Source organism: Schistocerca serialis, chromosome 5, assembly GCF_023864345.2.
Source record: "Schistocerca serialis cubense isolate TAMUIC-IGC-003099 chromosome 5, iqSchSeri2.2, whole genome shotgun sequence".
In the NCBI taxonomy this organism is placed as follows: Eukaryota; Metazoa; Arthropoda; class Insecta; order Orthoptera; family Acrididae; genus Schistocerca; species Schistocerca serialis.
In genome coordinates, this window is record NC_064642.1 from 299,612,785 (window position 1) to 299,633,113 (window position 20,329).

A 20,329-nucleotide genomic window follows, 5' to 3' on the forward strand; every position below is an offset into this window, starting at 1 on the left:
ACCAGTTTTTTCATTCGTCTGTAAAGAATTCGCGTTAGTACTTTGCAGCTGTGACTTGTTAAACTGATAGTTCGGTAATTTTCACATCTGTCAACACCTGCTATCTTTGGGATTGGAATTAATATATTCTTCTTGAAGTCTGAGGGTATTTCGTCCGTTTCATACATCTTGCTCACCAGATGGTAGAGTTTTGTCAGGACTGGCTCTCCCAAGGCCGTCAGTAGTTCTAATGGAATGTTGTCTCCTCCCGGGGCCTTGTTTCGACTTAGGTCTTTCAGTGCTCTGTCAAACTCTTCACGCAGTATCATATCTCCCATTTCATCTTCATATACCTCCTCTTCCATTTCGATAATATTGTCCTCAAGAACACCGCCCCTGTATAGACCCTCTATATACTCCTTCCACCTCTCTGCTTTCCCTTCTTTGCTTAGAACTGGGTTTCCATCTGAGCTCTTGACATTCATACAAGTGGCTCTCTTTTCTCCAAAGGTCTCTTTAATTTTCCTGTAGGCAGTATCTATCTTACCCCTCATGAGATAAGCCTTTACATCCTTACATTTGTCCTCTGGCCATCCCTGCGTAGCCATTTTGCACTTCCTGTCGATCTCACTTTCCTTTTTGCCTGCTTCACTTGCTGCATTTTTGTATTTTGTCCTATCATCAATTAAATTCAGTATCTCTACTGTTACCCAAGGATTTCTACTAGCCCTCGTCTTTTTACCTACTTGATCCTCTGCTGCCTTCACTATTTCATTCCTCAAAGCTACCCACTCTTCTTCTACTGTATTTCTGTCCCCCATTCCTGTCAATTGTTCCCTTATGCTCTCCCAGAAACTCTGTACAACCTCTGGTTCTTTCAGTTTATCCGGGTCCCATCTCCTTAAATTCCCACCTTTTTGCAGTTTCTTCAGTTTTAATCTACAGTTCATAACCAATAGATTGTGATCAGAGTCCACATCTGCCCCTGGAAATGTCTTACAATTTAAAACCTGGTTCCTAAATCTCTGTCTTACCATTATATAATCAATCTGAAACAGTTTAGTATCTCCAGGGTTCTTCCGTGTATACAACCTTCTTTCATGGTTCTTGAACCAAGTGTTAGCTATGATCAAGTTATGCTCTGTGCAAAATTCTACCAGGCAGCTTCCTCTTTCATTTCTTAGCCCCAATCCATATTCACCTACTACGTTTCCTTCTCTTCCTTTTCCTACTGTCGAATTCCAGTCACCCATGACTATTAAATTTTCATCTCCCTACACTACCTGAATAATTTCTTTTATCTCATTATACAGCTCATCAACTTCTTCATCATCTGCAGAGCTAGTTGGCATATAAACTTGAACTACTGTAGTAGGCGTGGGCTTCGTGTCTATTTTGGCCACAATAATGCGTTCACTATGCTGTTTGTAGTAGCTTACCCGCACTCCTATATTTTTATTCATTATTAAAGCTACTCCTGCCTTACCCCTATTTAATTTTGTATTTATAACCCTGTATTCACTTGACCAAAAGTCTTGTTTCTCCTGCCACCGAACTTCACTAATTCCCACTATATCTAACTTTAACCTTTCCATTTCCCTTTTTAAATTTTCTAACCTACCTGCCAGATTAAGGGATCTGACCTTCCACGCTCCGGTCCGTAGAATGCCACTTTTCTTTCTCCTGATAACAACGTCCTCTTGAGTAGTCCCCGCCCGGAGATCCGAATGGGGGACTATTTTACCTCCGGAATATTTTACCCAAGAGGACGCCATCATCATTTAACCATACAGTAAAGCTGCATGTCCTCGGGAAAAATTGCGGCTGTAGTTTCCCCTTGCTTTCAGTCGTTCGCAGTACCAGCACAGCAAGGCGATTTTGGATAGTGTTACAAGGCCAGATCACTCAATCATCCAGACTGTTGCCCCTACAACTACTGAAAAGGCTGCTGCCCCTCTTAAGGAACCACACGTTTGTCTGGCCTCTCAACCGATACCCCTACGTTGTGGTTGCACCTACGGTACGGCTATCTGCATCGTTGAGGCACGCAAGCCTCCCCACCAACGGCAAGGTCCATGGTTCATGGGTGGGATCATCACCTAATAAAAAGATATAATTTGCATCTTTGACTGTTTGTCACATTGAAATAGTAACACAAGTTTCTGACTCTTCAACTTCCCGGCGTTACGGAAATCCTTAAATTATAGAACAAGGAAAACCTACTCAAATTGAAATTACTTTAATTTTTATAGAAGGAGATTGTTAGTAAAAATATATATACAGGCATCGTTTGTGTACGTGTACCTCTATTAGTGTGAATAAAAATAGAAAATCCGAAGAACTGCGGGACATTTTCTCTAATGAGCCATCGATGTCGAAACAATTTTGGCATTACGTCGGTTAAATTTCTCTTTTTCGTTTAGTAGCAACTCTTTCATAGCAAGACAAACTTTTACTATTGCGTTTTGTGCTTTGAAGAGCTTTGTATGTGTCTGTTTGACACAGAGTGACTGAAATTGATCGGGATGGTGTTGGAGACAAATATAGTATAATGATACTGACATAAAGTCATCACGTAATTTTAAGCGGTTCTCTTCCGTGTGATGAGTCCTTTGCAGAGTTGCGAGTCTGCCAAGTTCGTTTTATAAAGCGCGCCAAAATGACACCTCCATTGAGTTCCGTAATGTCGTACAGCTTGTAACACCTATTTTCGACCTATTTTGTATCCGTATCGATATTTCTATGTCAATTTGTAGTGTTGTTTTTGTAGAGTGTTGTATCTATCGTGCAAATTCTTTGACTATGTATACTTGTTTTCGTTACGTGAACTTTTGAATGATGTTGTTTAAAGTATGCTTGTGGATTTAAATAACTATTGGAATGATTGTTATATAATGTGCTACGAATGACTTGGTCCATAGTTAGGGAACGTAGTATTGAATGTAAAAGATATAGGGAAGCCCCGTAGCTACGGAAGTAGCATGGCCGAGTGGAAAAGGTGTGGTTGGCGCGCAAGTGGCAATTCGTTCTTAGTGACGGTAAGGAGTCTGGGCTGAGCAGTGCTGTGGTTAACATCTCGCTAGCAGTAGCGGAACATTGTGGCTCATATTCTTGGAGTTTAGAGGGCAGAAGAGCTTAAGAACAGCAATTATGGGCTTCGGATATTGAATTTTGTGATAATGTTATCATGGCACGGTTTTTTGGCCCTGTAAAGATATAATTCCGACGCCAAGAAGATTAGTAATAGGGCTAGGTCAGCAGTACTGCCATGACTGCATCGCCACCATGTTAACAGCTACTGGAGATTAAGTCTCCAGTACCACCAGCTTTCCACTAAATTGTTTATATTTGGCACTCTGTAAATGGACCAAGTACTCGTGAAATTTGGTTGATTTTAATAATGATCGTGGTCTTAGTAAAAACTCTGCTTTACACCCGTGATTATCTCAACTCATAAACCTGGGCAGCAATCCTGTCCTAGTGAATTTAATTCCGAGTGTCCTATATTATTATGGAAATACTTATTTGACAGCTGTAAAAATAGTTATGACTGCTTTCTAATGTGTGGTGTTTTGTGTTTAAAGTTCAGTTTTATAGTTTGAGAAGTACTCCATTTGCAGTACACTTTGAGACCAATTTACTGTCATTTCCTTAAACAATTTGCCTTACTTGAAAAGCTGCCTAAAAATAGCGAAGTTAACCATAAATGAAAAAGATTATTAAATGCGGCATTTATGTGCACTTTGATCAGAATTACGAAGTTGTATCAGTGTTCATTTCATGAGAAAGTGGTTGAACTTGTATTTAATTTTGTGTTGACATTTGCACAGCCAATTATATTTTGAGTAGGTTAAAATACTGCTTATCAAGGCACATTTTTTATTTAAAGAGTTATAGTTTGTTGTGCTTTACTTAATTAATAATGATTTATGAGAATACCTCCCATTTCTCTTACATACTGGTGTAGTTTTGTTAATGAGCATGGTTCTTCAAAACATAAAAGTTTAAGGAGTCTCATGTAGTAGACTAGTTAGTTAATGAAGCAATGCAAAGACTCCCTCAGAGTCAGTGTAACTTAGATTTGAGAAAGAAATATTTACTGTGTTAGTTATTCTAATGAAGGTAGTTAGTACAAAGGCATACAGACCCTATACTAAGCAATGATGTATAGAATATGATCATTAACAGATACCTTGTGACGGCCAGTGTGGCCGAGCGGTTCTAGGCGCTTCAGTCTAGAATCGCGCGACCGCTACGATCCCAGGTTCGAATCCTGCGTCCGGCATGGATGTTTGTGCTATCCTTAGGTTAGTTAGGTTTAAGTAGTTCTAAGTTCTAGGCGACTGATGACCTCAGATGTTAAGTCCCATATTGCTCAGAGCCATTTGAACCATTTTTTAAGATACCTTGTCTTAAATTAAAATCATTTCATGCCTTTCCCTGTTCAGTATTGCTACTAGTTTCAAGTGTGTTGGTGACTGGTTCTATAAACTGCTGCATCTAGTTCATTTAAGGTACGTGTTGTTGAGAGGCATATGTTACTGTTTGCTATCTCACTGGCCATTTGTTGGTCTGACTTCCAAGTTGGCATTACACTTATCTGCAACGTTACATTACTGTGTTTTAGTGTGAACAGATATAAAGAAAGTGTTTAGTGTCTGTGTCAAGGAAGGTTAGGTTATCCTTAGCACCTCCTTCTGCTTTATTAAGTTGCTTGATATTTGAATGCCCGATTAGGGTGGCGACCGATTTCAGTATGTAATGTTACAACTTGCTTTTGCACTGGGAGTACGTCTGTCCCTAGTCATGTTACTGTTTACTGTTAGGTATACTCTCCTGGAGTGTTTCCGGAACGAATCGCAGTTTGATTGTTATGTTTCCATTAGGTTATCTCACCGTCACAACTCATCAAAAATTCCTCGCTGAGGTATAACGTTAGCATCGATTACCTTTAAAGGTATGCGGCAATACCGTTACAAGCTGTTACGTACGAATGAACATCGAGTTGCACAGCTCCACGAAATAACCGACCTGCTACAAATAGGTTGTATGAAGGGCCTCAAAAGGAATGTATCCAGTTGCTTGTGTTTCGTGTGAAACTTCCTCTGATTCACCATCATAATCCGAGCTCTTCGTTCTTGGTATTCCACTTTCATTGTTTCCTCTTGGCCCTTGTAAATAATGTACATTAGGCGTTTTTCCCTTTAATGTATCCCTATTTTGCTCAGAATTTCGAACATCTTGCACCATTTGACATTTACGAAAACTTTTTCCAGCACAAATTCTATTAACGTATCTTGATTTTTTGTTAGTCTTGCTTACATTATCAACTGTGACGTGAGAACTGCCTCTCTGGTGCTTCTACATATCCTAAAGCCAAACTATTTGTCATATAACAGACCCTCAATTTTCTTTTCCGTTCTTCTGTATGTTATCCTTGTCAAAAAATTCGTTGCATGAGATGTTAAGCTGATTGTGCGATAACTCTCGCACTTGTCAGCTCTTGCAATCTTAGGAACTGTATGGATGATGTTTATCCGAAAGTCAGATGGTATGTCGCCTGACATATAATCTACACACACCAACGGTAATAGTCGTTTTCGTACCACTTCCCCTAATGATTACCTAGCGAGGAGGAGCAGTGTTTAGCACTCGGGACTCGTATTCGGAGTGTGGGCCGACTTTTCAAACCTGCATCCGACCATCCGGATTTCGGTTTTCCGTGATTTCCCCAAATCACTTGAGGCAAATGCCGGAATCGTTCCTCTGACAGGGCACGGCCGTCTTCGTTGCGTAATCCGACGGGACCGAGGACCTCGCTGTTTGGCCCCTCCCACGAATCAACCAACCAACCAAACAATCCCCTAATGATCTTAGAAATTCTGACAGAATATTATCTATCCCTTCTGTCTTATTTGATCTTAACGCTTCCAAAGCTCTTTTAAATTCTGACTCTTAAATTCTGTCTCTTCTATACTGACTCCTGTTTCTTCTTCTATGTTGTCATCACACAAGTCTTCCCGCCCCCACTACCACAGAGTACTTCAATGTACTCATCACTCCATCTATCAGTTTACTGCTCTGCATTTAAAAGTGGAGTTCCCATTGCACTCTTAATGTTACCAGCATTGCTTTTCATTTCATCGAAGACTGTTTGTTCTACATGCTGAGTCAGTGCTTCAGACAACCAGTTCTTTTTCGATTCCTTCACATTTTTCATGCAGCGAGTTCGCCCTAGCTTCCCTGCACTTCCATTATATTTCATACCTAAGTGACTTGCATTTCTATATTCCTGAATTTTCCTGAATATTTTTCTACTTTCTTCTTTCATCTATCAACTGAAGTATTTCTTCTGTTAACCATGGTTTCTTGGCAGTTATCTTCTTTGTACCTATGTTTTTCTTCCAACTTCTGTGATCGCCCTTTTCAGAGATGTCCATTCCTCATCAACTTTACTGCCTACTGAACTATTCCGACTCCTTTTGACTGTACTTCCTGAATTTTGAGGGCAGTTTTTATATTAAATTGGACATATATAATCTAAATAAAAAGCTTGATTCGGTGATTACGTTTTTGGCGGAGTCTTGTGGTTATTTAGGAGCTAAAAGTTGTCTGGACTGTTGACTCTCACCCCGCTGTTATCAATGGTTCGGTCAGCGCCGCCCCGTCTGCGGAATCCGTCGACTCGCATTCTACCTGCGTATTACAAAGCGCTATTGCGCTATAGAAACCGTAGGTCAGCCTATGTCTGTCCGACTTTCCGCTGCTACATCCATCCCCGCACCTTTTTTTGGGACAACCACAGCAACTGACATTAAACTTTTTGTCTCCTTTGATATGTGCTGTTACAACAGAACAGTGGATTACGCAGTACGAATGTCGATGTAGATGCAGATGTAGGTGACACTGTCTTCACCGATACACCGAAAGACATATACACGGTCCAGTGACATTAATGTGACCACCGACTCAGTATATCAACAAGCACAGACGTCAGGTGGCAGCACTAGCAGTGGAGGGTATATAAAGCGTGTCGGTGGTCGCGGGCTACAGAACTTGCGAATGTAGGCCAAGCCTTATCACAGTATTGTCACAAATACAATGTGCCTCGAGCCATTATTGCACCCCCACAGAACCATCAAAGATGATGCAATCTTCAGTTATTCGTGGTAGTTACTGTCCATCAGTCGTACGACTACTTAACCAACATCCTCAAAGGCCTCAAGGACACACAGAGAGACCAAATCCCTTTGCAAGCGAATACACAATAAAGTGAAACCAATTATCCCACCTTGCCACTCCAGAAGAAAAAATCGCCAAAGGCGATCACTCTTTGGACACAACATGAAAAAAAAAAATCACGAGTAACAGTGAAGTCGTCGTATGTGCAAACGGAGCGATTTATCTGACGTCGAAAAGCACTTGATCACTGACTTTCGGGCCAAGAGTGCATTTGCGGAACGGCTAAATTTGTAAACTCTTCGCCTACCGTCGTGATTAAAGTATACGGTGCATATGAAAATGGCTTTATCGTAAACCGGAGCCGGGCAACCGTAGTGTACCAAGGGCCGTAGATGACAGGAGTGAACGTCGGCTGAGGAGAAGCGTAAAGGCGAACAAACGTGCCAACTGTTGAGCAACTGACCACCCAGATCAAGGTGCTTCCAACAGTGCCTCATCAACGACCGTTTAGAGAATGTTGCTGTGTATGGACCTCTACAGCAGGCGCCTGGTTCATGTGCCCATGCTAACCGCTGGAATTAGCACGTCAGTACCGCAGCTGGACGTTCACTGACATGTGAGTGGCGACAGGTGGCCTTTTCGGATGAATCACGTTTTATGCTCCATCGGACAGACGGCCATTGGCGCCTAAGGCGTGAAACGCCTGAAAGCAAATACCCACGCCGGAGGAAGGATCTGTGGAATGGTTTCGTTGCATTCCCTAGATGATATCGTCGTTTTGGAAGGTAAAATGAATCAACACAAGTATTCATCTATCCTTGTGGACTATACTGACTCGTACAAGCAGTTTTACTTTTCTTTGGCACGACGGCCTCTACCAGCAGGATAATGCAACTTGGTACACAGCTCGCAGTATGCGTGCGTAGTCCGAAGAGCATCAGGATGAGTTTACCGTGCTCATCTGGTATCAAACTCCCCGCCGGATTTAAACCCCGAGAACCCGTGGGACTCCCTCCAAAGGGCTGCTCTTGCCGTGTATGCACAACCGAGAAACCTAGCACAGCTAGCCACGCTGCTGGAGCCGGCATGGCTCCATAATCCCTGTCGCTACCTTTAAGAACCTAACTAACTCTTCGCGCACGTCTCGTAGCTGTCCGCGATGTAAAAGATGGTTCTTCAAGCCTTTGACAGACTCCGGACTCTGTATTTTAAAACGGTTCGTTGTAGATTTGCGAAAACATTACATCTTCCCCAGCAAGTAGAAGGCTTATTGGTCCTCACGCAGAAATTATTCAGTTGTTGAACCCACCATGGCTCTCTGTAAAAAAAAAAAAAAAAAAAAAAAAAAAAAAAAAAGATGCCACCATGCTTAGTATCTTTTAAAGTTAACAGTTATGATTGTCTGCTGCGTTTTATATATGTTATAGTGGAAAGGTTATGTTGGGAACACTACAAAACACAAACCACAACACATACTTAGAAGTACAAAAACAAACAGAATACAGTGATGTGCATAAAAGTGTGTTGTGAAAAACATAAGAAATGCATACTGCTGCAGAACAACTAAAAATTAAACAAAAATTATTAGTGTCTCAGTGTCTAATGCAGAAAGACGACGATGTGCTAGCAGACTGCATTTCCCGATGTAAGCGAGAAATCAACCGAAAATCACCGTAAGTACTAATCAACTTACTTTTAACGAACCGTTTTTCGATTTAAAAGGAAATCAAAGGGTAAATAACTTAATTACAGACCACTGATTATGCTCTAATTCAATAAAGCGTGTGGTGGAAAAAATCACACATTTTTGTAGTTGCAACGACAGAACAAAATACTCTCAAGAATTATCAAGCAACTACGAACACTACGGCCATACAAATGAAGAATACGCTTAAGACTACATAAGAGCGCCGTTTAAGCTGCAAGCCTTGCACAACAGAAATATCTGAAGCTCTGAAGCTAAAGGTTAGTTCAGCAGAGAACACTGACTAGCTCGAAAAAACTGCAGCATGTTTTGTCACCCGTAGAGGGGAATCACATCATTGACCATCTTCCTGCCACGCAGTGCTCAGAGTCAACATCACTAATGCCGACTGAAGGCCATTAGTTGCAGGATGACCTGTTGACATACAACGAAGTATAGCCAGGTGATTCCCGTTTGGAATCTACTTCTACGAGGCCACAGCCATCCGGCGGCGGATGGGAAGCCTGATAGCTGTCAGTCCTCCCGGTCAAAATGGTCGCTGACTGAAGATGAGGGCCGGAAAGATCTTCCATGGATGAAGCCTAAGTGCAGCAGCCTCATTAGAGCACTGAGGCTTCACAAGCACACCAGACTGTGGGGACACACTGATCGCTGGCCCGCTCCCCACGAGGCCACGTACGCAGCCGCGGCCAACACTATGGGCCTCGATCGCAGAGTCCGTGACTTCCATTGACGTGCCATGGAGACGCAGCACGGCCGCTACCAGGCCACGCCGAGGAGTAGCCTGATTCACTGTAAGACTCTCAGAAATAAACGCACATTAGTTTAACGCTGTCCCATTCAATGAAGCTCTCACCACCGCTTCCCCGCTCGATCGTCCTGAGCTGTAGAGGGGTCACAGGCAGTGAATCCCTCTAGTGAGATTGTAAGCAAGACCTTTTCGGCAAGTGTGCAGTATCAGAATACGATCTCCAACCTATTTTCCAGCTTACAGCCAACATTTCGGCGGTGGGTTCATTGTTTAACATGATAGTGTACGAACGCACCACGACTCACTCGTGGACGTCTTCTTTCGGGAGGAGGCATTTAGTAACATGCAACAGATTTAGCATGATTGCAACTTGCAGTATATCATTCCAGGATTCTTTGTTACATACTGAATGGTGTCGGGATATCTGTAGTCTAACAGTGGGGCAGAATGGAACAACAAAATCCCGACAGCCTTCTGCACAGGACGCCAATGAGGGTCGGCACGCGGTACATTGCACAAGGGGGGGGGGGGGGGGGGCATCACGGTATAGTGTGTTAAGCAATAGCAGGTTTTGATTTCATAAAAGTGCAGAGGATTTTGTTTTCGATCAGACTGCCATTGTTTTGTTTACCATTTTCATGCACTTCATAAATGGCCGGCGTTAGCGTGAAAATGAAAAGAAAAATTATAAAAAGACGCACGTGCGCTTGCCCGCACACACACACAGAAACACACACACACACACACACACACACACACACACACACACACACACTGACCTGTAGCAAGAGCAATCAAGTTATAAGTCCCTGACTTCAGCGATTTTCGGTCACACGTATTTATATACTTCGATCGATATGTTACTACAGTAATCACGTTTGCGCTCTTTCAGCGCAGTGGTAGTATCGTCAGTGAGTAAGTTCGGAGGGGGAGGGGGTTGATTACGGTTAGGAAAATTTGAGGCCGAATTCGTTTTCATGCATGATGTAAACTTCTGATTCTAAAGCGTTTTCCTTTTTAACGAATTCAAATGGCTCCAAGTGCTATGGGACTTAACATCTGAGGTCATCAGTCCCCTAGACTTTGAACTACTTAAACCTAACTAACCGAAGGACATCACACACATCCATGCCCGAGGCAGGATTCGAACCTGCGACCGTAGCAGCAGCGCGGTTCCGGACTGAAGCGCCTAGAACCGCTCCCTGTTTAACGGGTTGCGTATAGGGAATGAAAACTGAATATTGGAAGGGTTTCTGCAAAGAGTGACTTGTTTTCCGTTGTGCTTACACATTTGAGATTTAGTCATGTGCAGTATTCAGTCTTAGTACGATATAGTATTAAAATGATAAACAGATGCAATTTAATGCACATAAATGACCAGTAATGCACACAAATGACCAGTATCAGCAAAATGTGCCTGAATATTCAATGATAGTCGAACGCAAATTTACAACGCACAACGCAGAGGTAACTACTTTTAGCACATGTTTGTATAATAATTATTCTACCAGTTGATTAAATGGAAATTGAATGAAGTGCGATAAGGTAGTGTAGACTCCCGTAAATAATCACAGTGTAACAACCACATCACTTCCGGGGACCTATATGTGCCAGCCCTATTTGCTACTATAGTCACCTCAGCCACTTTCCAGCTGCAGGGGGAACAGAGCTTTTGCTCGACCAGAAGATGATGGGCCAGACTTCCCTAATCCTCCTAAGTGGGCTGTGACTGGAGCCTACGTGGCTGTCTTACAGGGAGATTAATTTCTCCACAATGGCTGATGGTGTAGAAAAAGCTCTTAAAGTCGTGCAGGAGAAACACTGTTGGCAGTGAGAATCCATACATACTGCTCATGATTCTGGTTAGCTGAAAGTCCTATACGTCAGAACAGGGGTAATCAATCTCTTTTACCTAATGCTCACTTTTGTATATCTGCCCATTGGTTCCACTGTAATGGTTATTTACAAAATGAGGAAGTAATTTTACTTTACAAAATTTATAACGTAGAGCTACAGCCAGTCACAGCATATAATAATAGTTACTTACCACATAATTTTTGTCAAAATTTTATGAAAACATTAATGAAAATGTTTTTAAAACCCCTTAAGGCCTATCGCCCACCATGAAAGTTAGAACGCCCACTAGTTGGTGGTAGGAACCACGTTGACTACTACTCGTTAGATAGTTTCATGAAGCGGTGTAGAGTTTGGAGCTCTCGAAATCAAGGAATCGGCTGGCAACTGTCGTGACAAGTTGTGGACTCCTGGGGTGGTGTTTATGAAAGTGATCATCGTTTCAGAAGTCTGTGGCCCTTCGTGATCGACGAGGTTATTAATCCGGAACGTAAAGCTCACAAAGGATTCAAAAGTGTCTTCGCATACACGGGCATCAAATTCGGCTTGGGCACTTTCCAACATTTCCCGGCTAGTGTTGCAGATTTTTCAAAGGCGATTTGTTCGGTAAAAGTAGGCCTCAGAGAAGAGCGCGGTGTGATTAGCTAGCTGGAGATGGTACTGAAAGTGGCTGCTTGAATAGGGTTGATAAACACCAATAAATTTCATTTGTTACTATGAATATTGGAGTTTGGTGTTTTCAAGAGAGTTTATCCGATATTGGGAGACTGAACTCTATTGCCGTTTTGTTGTGTGAAGATTATCGGCAAGAGTTGCCAGTAGCCGGTTGGAGGCGGTGTGCAGATCTATCATCAGTGAACACACTCCATTAATGTTTGCTCAATACTTTTAACGTAGCCCTCGTAGATTCTGTCCGAGGCCACGAGTGTGATTTCGTACGATGCCAGTGAACATTCTAGTGCAGTGAAATCGGGAGCTGCAAGTTGTTGGTCAGTCCGAGTCTGGCTAGAGAACTCCTGCAGAACGTTCGACGTGTCTTCAAGTCTTTAAGTCGTCGAGTGAGGTAGAAACAGTAGTAGGCAGTGGTTAGTTAGTCTTCAATAAAAATGGAACAGTGAATAGAATTATCTTGTATGGACAGCGACCGCCTGCCTAGTATTTAACTGAGTACTGTTAGTTTGGAGCTGTTCTTGGAGTAGTGCAAGACAGGAGACTAGTTTTCTTCCACCATTACTTAGTTGTGTTCATGGATCTGTAATCAACGTGGGGTAGATAAGCTAAATCTTCTTTCTATAATTGCTGTAACCAGGGTAGCAAACTTGAGTAACATATTTTACTATTCGCTTATGTGTTACTTTCATTGTGTGTGCGCTGTCCTAGAACCCACGCATCCGTCTGTTTCAGCAGCAGCTTGATTTTCATGGAAGTGGACGCCCCCAGTCCACAACACAATGTGCCATCAATGGATAATAAGGGCCAGGACGAATTCTGTTTGTGATTTTTCTTGTCCTTTCTTGGACTCCTGTACCCAGTTGAAAACAGATTTCCCTGAAATACAGTTCAAACTATATACGTAACGAATTTCACTTTGGACGTGCTCTGCGGATAGTCCCTTGCTTAACAGAAATTGCGTTGTTGTAGTCAGGCACACACTCCTAACACACCTGCCATCTTGGTCTAATTGTAGATCATTAACTATTGGGCGCAGAATATTGTGTATCGGCTGCATTCCACGCGAAACGCGCTGCCACCTTCTAGATGAGTATAGGCGCCAAATTTAAAACGCTTTGCGGTATTTTGGTGTTGATGGCTTATTTATTGACTCACTCCTGTAAAATAATTGCAGTCAGGTCAAGATAGCGCTGTGTCATGAGTGTATACCCTACTTCAACAGCGCGATTTTTCTTAGCCGAGGGACTATCCGCAGAGTATGTTCACAATGAAACTCGTCCCGTAGATGGTTTAACTGCGTTTGATGTGCTTATATATATATATATATATATATATATATATATATATATATATATATATATATATATATATATATATATATGGACCACCCTGGTCCATTGATCGTGACCGGGCCAAATATCTCACGAAATAAGAATCAAACGAAAAAACTACAAAGAACGAAAGTCGTCTAGCTCAAAGGGGGAAACCAGATGGCGCTTTGGTTGGCCCGCTAGATGGCGCTGCCATAGGTCAAACGGATATCAACTGCGTTTTTTAAAAATAGGAACCGCCATTTTTTATTACATATTCGTGTAGTACGTAAAAGAAATATGAATGTTTTAGTTGGACAACTTTTTTCGCTTTGTGATAGATGGACCTGTAATAGTCACAAACATATGGCTCACAATTTTAGACGAACAGTTGATAACAGGTAGGTTTTTTAAATTAAAATACAAAACACAGGTACGTTTGAACATTTTATTTCGGTTGTTCTAATGTGATACATGTACCTTTGTGAACTTATCATTTCTGAGAACGCGTGCTGTTACAGCGTGATTACCTGTAAATACCACATTAATGCAATAAATGCTCAAAATGATGTCCGTCAACCTCAATGCATTTGGCAATACGTGTAACGACACTCCTCTTAACAGCGAGTAGTTCGCCTTCCGTAATGTTCTCACTTGCATTGACAATGCGCTGATGCATGTTGTCAAGCGTGGTCGGTGCATCACGATAGCAAATATCCTTCAACTTTCCCGACAGAAAGAAATCCGGGGACGTCAGATCCGGTGAACGTGCGGGCAATGGTATGGTGCTTCGACGACCAATCCACCTGTCATGAAATATGCAATTCAATACCGCTTCAAACGCACGCGAGCTATGTGCCGGACATCCATCATGTTGGAAGTACATCGCCATTCTGTCATACAGTGAAACATCTTGTAGTAACATCGGTAGAACATTACGTAGGAAATCAGCATACATTGCACCATTTAGATTGCCATTGATAAAATGTGGGCCAATTATCTTTCCTCCCATAATGCCGCAACATAGATTAACGCGCGAAGGTCGCTGATGTTCCACTTGTCGCAGCCATCGTGGATTTTCCGTTGCCCAATAGTGCATATTATGCCGGTTTACGTTACCGCTGTTGGTGAATGAAGCTTCGTCGCAAAATAGAACGCGTGCAAAAAAATCTGTCATCGTCCCGTAGTTTCTCTTGTGCCCAGTGGCAGAACTCTACACGACGTTCAGAGTCGTCGCCATGCAATTACTGGTGCATAGAAATATGGTAGGGGTGCAATCGATGTTGATATAGCATTCTCAACACCGACGTTTTTGAGATTCCCGATTCTCGCGCAATTTGTCTGCTACTGATGCGCGGATTAGCCAGCTAAAACACCTACTTGCGCATCATCATTTGTTGCAGGTCGTGGTCGACGTTTCACATGTGGCTGAACACTTCCTGTTTCGTTAAATAACGTAACTATCCGGCGAACGGCCCGGGCATTTGGATGATGTCGTCCAGGACACCGAGCAGCATGCATAGCACACGCCAGTCGGGCATTTTGATCACAATAGCCATACATCAATACGATATCGACCTTTTCCGCAATTGGTAAATGGTCCATTTTAATACGGGTAATGTATGACGAAGCAAATACCGTCCGCACTGGCGGAATGTTACGTGATACCACGTACTTACACGTTTGTGACTATTACAGCGCCATCTGTCACAAAGCGAAAAAAGTGGTCCAACTAAAACATTCATATTTCTTTATGTACTACACGAATATGTAACAAAAAATGGGGGTTCCTATTTAAAAAAGACGCAGTTGACATCCGTTTGACCTACGGCAGCGCCATCTAGCGGGCCAACCATAGCGCCATCTGGTTTCCCCCTTCAAGCCAGACGAGTTTCGTTCTTTGTAGTTTTTTCGTTTGATCCTTATTTCGTGAGATATTTGGCCCAGTCACTATCAATGGACCACCCTGTATATGTGTGTGTGTGAACATTAAAGTTATAAGTGAAGACACTGTGAGAGTGGAATGAATAGTATAAATCTGGCATTTCATGTGTTTATATATATACAGGGTGTTACAAAAAGGTACGGCCAAACTTTCAGGAAACATTCCTCACACACAAATAAAGAAAAGATGTTATGTGGACATGTGTCCGGAAACGCTTAATTTCCATGTTAGAGCTCATTTTAGTTTCGTCAGTATGTACTGTACTTCCTCGATTCACCGCCAGTTGGCCCAATTGAAGGAAGGTAATGTTGACTTCGGTGCTTGTGTTGACATGCGACTCATTGCTCTACAGTACTAGCATCAAGCACATCAGTACGTAGCATCAACAGGTTAGTGTTCATCACGAACGTGATTTTGCAGTCAGTGCAATGTTTACAAATGCAGAGTTGGCAGATGCCCATTTGATGTATGGATTAGCACGGGGCAATAGCCGTGGCGCGGTACGTTTGTATCGAGACAGATTTCCAGAACGAAGGTGTCCCGACAGGAAGACGTTCGAAGCAATTGATCGGCGTCTTGGGTGAGCACGGAACATTCCAGCCTATGATTCGCGACTGAGGAAGACCTAGAACGACAAGGACTCCTGTAATGGACGAGGCAATTCTTCGTGCAGTTGACGATAAACCTAATGTCACCGTCAGGGAAGTTGCTGCTGTACGAGGTAACGTTGACCACGTCACTGTATGGAGAGTGCTACGGGAGAACCAGTTGTTTCCGTACCATGTACAGCGTGTGCAGCCACTATCAGCAGCTGATTGGCCTCCACGGGTACACTTCTGCGAATGGTTCATCTAACAATGTGTCAATCCTCATTTCAGTGCATTTCTTTACGGATGAGGCTTCATTCCAACGTGATCAAATTGTAAATTTTCACAATCAACATGTGTGGGCTGACAAGAATCCGCACGCAATTTTGCAATCACGTCATCAACACAGATTTTCTGTAGACGTTTGGGCAGTCATTGTTGGTGATGTCTTGATTGGGCCCCATGTTCTTCCACCTACGCTCAATGGAGCACGTTATCATGATTTCATACGGGATGTTCTACCTGTGCTGCTAGAACATGTGCCTTTAAAAGTACGACACAACATGTGGTTCATGCACGATGGAGTTCCTGCACATTTCAGTCGAAGTGTTCGTACGCTTCTCAACAACAGATTCGGTGACCGATGGATTGGTAGAGGCGGACCAATTCCATGGCATCCACGCTCTCCTGACCTCAACCCTCTTGACTTTCATTTATGGGGGCATTTGAAAGCTCTTGTCTACGCAACCCCGGTGCCAAATGTAGAGACTCTACGTGCTCGTATTGTGGACGGCTGTGATACGATACGCCATTCTCAAGGGCTGCATCAGCGCATCAGGGATTCCATGCGACGGAGGGTGGATGCATGCATCCTCGCTAGGATGAGGACATTTTGAACATTTCCTGTAAAAAAGTGTTTGAAGTCACGCTGGTACGTTCTGTTGCTGTGTGTTTCCATTCCATGATTAATGTGATTTGAAGAGAAGTAATAAAATGAGCTCTAACATGGAAAGTAAGCGTTTCCGGACACATGTCCACATAACATATTTTCTTTCTTTGTGTGTGAGGAATGTTTCCTGAAAGTTTGGCCGTACCTTTTTGTAACACCCTGTGTGTGTGTGTGTGTGTGTGTGTGTGTGTGTGTGAACATTAAAGTTACAAGTAAAGACACTGTGAGAGTGGGATGAGTAGTACGAATCTAGCTGTCTGGTCGGAAACCAAAGAGACGTGGGCCCGAAGACACACCAGGCGCCTGCGCTCGGCAGAGAAAGTGTCGCAGGCGGTGGGAAGATGCTTTCTCAACCGGCGTTTAATTTTGCGCGTGGCGCGCGCGCTCTCAGACAGGCTTAACGCTGTTAGCCGTCGGCACCTCTAACCAAGTTTGCAGCAGAGCAGAGCAGAACAGAGCAGAGCTAGCGGGGCAGGGCAGACACGGGCGGTGACTGGCCGCGCGGCGCTGCTCTGCGCCCGCTCACCTCGCTGGCGTGCCGCCCCGCCGCCGCGGCCCAGCTTTTAACGCGACACCAGCACTAGCAGACCTCAACCGGCGCGCCGTCATAACCGAGTTACAGCGAAGAAACGGCCCGGTACGTGCCCCGGCGACGGCTGCAGCAGGGGACCGGCGGAACAATAGTCCGCTTCGCAGCGAATTGGGCACAAAATTCTACCCGGACGCCGCGCTCAGTCCCTGTGGCGCCGTGGCCAACCTCGTTCTGACGTTGTTGTTCACTGTTGACTTCCATTTCGCTGCAAGTCTCCGCAGAAAATACGCGACTCTGTCAGCCAAGTCTTGCGGGGCAGAAAATACCCTGAGTGGCTTGTGTACAGCTGGCACCACTACAGCAGGAAGTCTGAAATCAAATTGGGCTTTCAATGCGTAATCAATGTTAACAGATAACATAAATCAGTGGACAAGACACTATAGTGAGAAATGTTTTATAATTATCTATATAACGCGTTGTTTTGATAAGCGGTTTCTGCCAGTATACACTGTGTGATCAAAAGTATCCGGCACCCCCAAAAATACGTCTTTCATATTAGGTACATTGAGCAGCCACCTACTACCTGGTACTCTGTATCAGGGACCTCAGTAGTCATTAGACATCGTGAGAGAGCAGAATAGGGCGCTCTGCGGAACTCACGGACTTCGAACGTGCTGCATGGGGGCTTAATTAAATAAATTTGAAAATCATTTTTATTTTTCGTAGCTGTATGTCCGATTACGCTGTGTCTCGTAAACGGTTGGCCCTGACTAATATTATTACGCAATCTGACTGCAAAGAACAACAACAAAGAATGAAATGAAAATTTCCGTTAACACAATTAATTAATTAAGTCCCCAGCAACTATAAAATCTACGAAACCAAAGCATAAGTATAACTGTTCTGTGTGTGGAAGTATGACTCAACGTACACATCTGGCACGGTTTTTCTTCAATAAGACAAGAAATTTCAAATACCATTTATACAGACGTGATAAAAAAATTAGAAATACTATAATTGTACAAGAAAACCAGAATTACACTCTAATACTAGAACACAAGCCAGATGCTTTGTTGACTGAACCTGTAATGACGCATTATTCAGGACATTGAAATAATGAGAAAAAAAAGAAAAGTAGTTTGGTTCAAATGGCTCTGAGCACTATGGGACTTAACTGCTGTGGTCATCAGTCCCCTAGAACTTAGAACTACTTAAACCTAACTAACCTAAGGACATCACACACATCCATGCCCGAGGCATGCCCGCGGTCACGCGGTTCCAGACTGAAGCGCCTTTAACCGCACGGCCACACCGGCCGGCCGAAAAGTAGTTTGTTACCTTCATTTATATTGATGAAAAGCACTCTAATCATTACAATATCTCCACACCGACTCGCTACTACCACATCTCAAAACAAGAACTCCCTACTGCCACATCTCGACAAGCACTCTTCACTACGACATCTCAGCAAGCACTCTCTACTACGAGTTCTCAACAAGCACTGCCCTCCGCTACTTCTCAATAATCACTGCCAGTGGAGGCGGCGAAACAAAACTCTCTGGCGCTGTGGCTCAGTGTAGCCACCTTTCAGTGCTCAGGTGATTGGGTGTCACCTGTGTCATACGTCTGTACACGAGATTCCCACACTCCTAAACATCCCTAGATCCACTGCTTTCGATGTGCTAGAGAGGTGGAAATGTGAAGGGACACGTACAGCACAAAGGCGTACAGGTCGTCTTTGTCTACTGACTGACAGAAACCGCCGACAGTTGAAGAGGGTCGTAATGTGTAATAGGTAGACATCTGTCCAGACCATCACGGAGGAATTCCAAACTGCTTCAGGATCCACTGTAAGTACTATGACAGTTAGGCGGGAGGTGAGAGAACTTGGATTTCATGGTCGAGCGCCTGTTCATGAGCCACACATCACGCCGATAAATGCCTAACGACGCCTCGCTTGGTGAAACGAGCGTAAAAATTGGACGGTTGAATAGTGTGAAAACGATATGTGGGGTTACGGATCACGGTACACAATGTGGCGATCCGATGGCAGGGTGTGGGTATGGCAAACGCCCGGTGAGCGGCATCTGCCATAGTGTGTAGTGCCAAGAGTAAAATTCGGAGGGGTTGGTGTTATGGTGTGGTAATGTATTTCATTGGGGGGGGGGGGGGGGAGGGGGCTGGCGGGGGGGGGGGGGGGGCGGCTTGCATCTGGCCTGTGGCGGAGTGGTTATACGAGAATAACATCCCTGTAATGGACTGGCTTGCACAGAGTCCTAACATGAACCCTATAGAACACCTTTGGGATGTTTTAGATCGCCGACTTCGTGCCAGGCCTCACAGACCGACATCGATACATCTCCTCAGTGCAGCACTCCGTGAAGAATGGGCTGCCATTCCCCAAGAAACCTTCCAGCACCTGACTGAACGTATGCCTGCGAGAGTGGAAGCTGTCATCAAGGCTAAGGGTGGGCCAGCACCATACTGAATTCCAGCATTACCGATGGAGGGCGCCGCGAACTTGTGTCATTTCCAGCCAGGTGTCCGGATACTTTTGATCACATAGTGTATAATGCCCAGTCACGTTAATGTGATCACTGTCAAAAGCATCAGTAAGCACCTTTTCCAGCACGAATCCAACAGGAAGACAGTCAGTGAGAACGTTGAAGGTACTGACAGGAATGTGGAGCTATGCTGACCCCAGTGCGATAGCCAGATGCGCTACGTTTCTTGGTTGAGGGGCAGTTGGGCGAACAGCTCGATCGCACAGATTCTCGATTGTATTTAAATCCGTGGCGTTTAATGGCCATGAGAGTACGGTAAATTCATTCAGGTGATCTTAGAACTTAGCACGCACTCTTCT

The 20,329-nt window shown here is 43.7% G+C and overlaps 1 protein-coding gene across 5 annotated transcripts in view; it reads right to left on the reverse strand.

Moving 5' to 3' along the window:
- LOC126481604 (UDP-glucosyltransferase 2-like) overlaps positions 1–20,329 on the reverse strand; it is a 725,388-nt gene that overhangs the window by 186,922 nt on the left and 518,137 nt on the right. The window lies entirely within an intron of this gene.